This window comes from Carassius gibelio, chromosome B18 (genome assembly GCF_023724105.1).
Source record: "Carassius gibelio isolate Cgi1373 ecotype wild population from Czech Republic chromosome B18, carGib1.2-hapl.c, whole genome shotgun sequence".
Lineage (NCBI taxonomy): Eukaryota > Metazoa > Chordata > Actinopteri > Cypriniformes > Cyprinidae > Carassius > Carassius gibelio.
In genome coordinates, this window is record NC_068413.1 from 21595646 (window position 1) to 21598276 (window position 2631).

The following is a 2631-nucleotide window of genomic DNA, read 5'->3' on the forward strand; positions in this document are numbered from 1 at the left end:
GTCACTTTCACTTTCACTTTAAGAGCTTCCCAGAAACGATATACTGTTGCACATGTGTTTTCTTTCTCAGCTGTCTGATTTCACTTAAAATATAAATTACTGTCTTCATGAATATACTTGTAAAGATGGGCATTTTGACACGTAGAAGTGTAATTAACTTTCCAAGGACTTTAAAGTTTAAAAAATAACTCCCACGCTCTGTGAGCACCATCTTCATGTGTGCACACCTCTCTGACAGGACTTAGAAACTCAGACGTCTCAGACGTGTGCGCATAGCAAGATAAGTTCTCTTTCGCCAGTGATTGCATTCCAATGGCTTAATATCACTTGTTTTTAAACCGCAATGCTAAGTTTTCTTGGCCATGTATCACAGCAACGTCACATGAGCATGTAACCACGATAGAGATAATAGTCCACAATCTCACCGGTGGACAATTTTCTGCTGGTATATTGCCAACTTATAAACTCCATCCCTTGTTGTCCTATCAGATCAAAATCTAGCAACACATTTGTTTAGAAATATTTTGTACTGTTTTCACTTGGAAATATTGCTTGATCTATTCACATTTCTTTCAGAAGAGATGGCTTTTTCACTACACAAAGAAATCAATATTATGAATAGAGGACTCATATGTTGGCCGATATCAAAGGTTTGATGTTGGAAACACCTGTTTAATAATATAATCAGCTTTTGGAGTTGTGCCTTTTTAATTTTTGGATCAGTGTGATGTTTTTATCAGTTGTTTGTACTCTCATTGAGTGAGCAAGTGATTTAATGCTTAATTTCTCCAAATATCTTCCTATAATGAAACAAGCTCATCTTAGATGGCTTGAGAGAAACACATTTTTGGGTTTATTGTTGGTTGGCTAATGACTTCGTATAAGCAAGCTTAACTAGTTATGGCACTTTTTATTGAATTTCTCATATTAGTTGGCCTGGCATGAGTTGCTTGCTGGTCTGTAGAGAGGTTACATGGGTGTGTATTCGTGGTGGTTTGTTTACTTTTTCTTTTATGTGCTCTCTTGTGCTTTTGTTGTAGCATACATTATGTATCCTTACCTTTGATGGTAACCTTGGTGTGGTATATTTGTGAAACCTTGGTTATGATGAAATCTCCAGTAAGAGTGCAACATTTGCACTAACTAGGACGCAAATCTAATTTCCAATCAACACTGTAATTCAATCGGTTTTGAACATACACTCTAAAAAACGCTGGGTTGTTTTTTCAACCCAACTGCTGGGTTGAGGCCGTTGGATAGGACTTTGGGATGTTTTAACCCAAGTTTGGGTTGAAAATAACTCTCTTTTTTAACCCAGCGAGGTGGGTTGAGGACGCGGACGTGAAGGAGAGCACGCACGTCACGTCAAAATCGTACGTCTCCAGTGCGAGCAGCCGCCATTTTCTTAGCGTGATAGAAGCGAGAAGCGAGTGAAAGACTATGGTAAGTAACGTTAAATATTCAAAATGTAAAGTTATCTTTTATTGTTTACCCGGTTGTATGAAAGGCGGAAGGTTTTATGAAAGGCGGAAACAAAGGAGCTTAACGTTATATATATATATATAAAAAACGGACGCGGTTTTCGCCTCGGACACGGAGGTCTTAACTGCCTCATGTAACGTCACTGAACGGAGGATGTACTTTTAATATAACGTCTGTGAGTGTATTTTGTCATATTTACATAAGATTTTACATTATCTGTACTTTTTGAGGCGTTAACAGACGGTTATGGTCACGGTTACGCTCATGTGAATTTGTCTTTTTTTTTTCGCGGTTAAACTGAATGTATGTTTGTCTCCTAAAGGAAACGGCATTGTGTAGTACAGACTAGCATAATTATTTTGAGGCTGTTGAAGTGGTAACTGTTAAAAGTATGTTTTACATGTAATATTTCAGACTTGTCAAGCTTGTGTCTTCATTGTCCTCGCGCTGAGAGTTAAAGACACAGAAGCTGTTTGTGTGAGGAGTCACAGACCTGTGTGAGGATGAGGAGGAGGTGTTCTTCTGAAGAGAGAGACAGACGGTTTAAGGAGAGTAAACTTCAGAATAACATCAAGTTATCTTTATTTTTACTAAGACTAAAATAATGTGTGTGTTTTTTTTAGATGTTGAAATCCAGAGACAAGATAACTTCATTCTTTTAGACTGATGTAAGTTAAATTATTATTACTTTTTTTTTTTAGAAAATTAATGTTTCTGTTGTGTCCTGCCTGTTAACTTCACATTTTGATGCAACAACAGTGTGATTTTATATATGTATGTATGTATATGTTAATATTTTATTGAAACCATTGATGTCCCTCTTTGCAGAACTCAAACTAACTGGAGTTAAGGACACAGAAGTCTGCTTGTGTGAGGAGGTGGTTTTCTCAGCTTCTTCTGAAGAGAGGGAAAGATCGTTTAAGGCAAGTAAACTTCATAATTTCATGTTATCAGTTGTTGTTTTTTTACTAAGAGTAAAATAATGTTTGTTTTTTGTTTTTGTAGATGTTAAAAGCAAGAGACATGGGAGAGCATCATTCCTTTGAGATTTTATGTAAGTTATTTTTAGAAAATAAATTTTTCTGTTGTCTCCTGCCAGTTTACTTCACATTTTGATGCAACAACAGTGTGATTACGTGCTCATTTCAT

General features: G+C 36.4%; 1 long non-coding RNA gene across 1 annotated transcript; it reads left to right on the forward strand.

Moving 5' to 3' along the window:
- Positions 1 to 1193: 1193 nt before the first annotated feature.
- LOC127977734 (uncharacterized) lies at positions 1194 to 2406 on the forward strand. Its single transcript, XR_008158297.1, has 3 exons — positions 1194 to 1443; positions 1897 to 2150; positions 2311 to 2406. It is a non-coding gene; the product is annotated as an uncharacterized LOC127977734 (long non-coding RNA).
- The last annotated feature ends 225 nt before the right edge of the window (positions 2407 to 2631 follow it).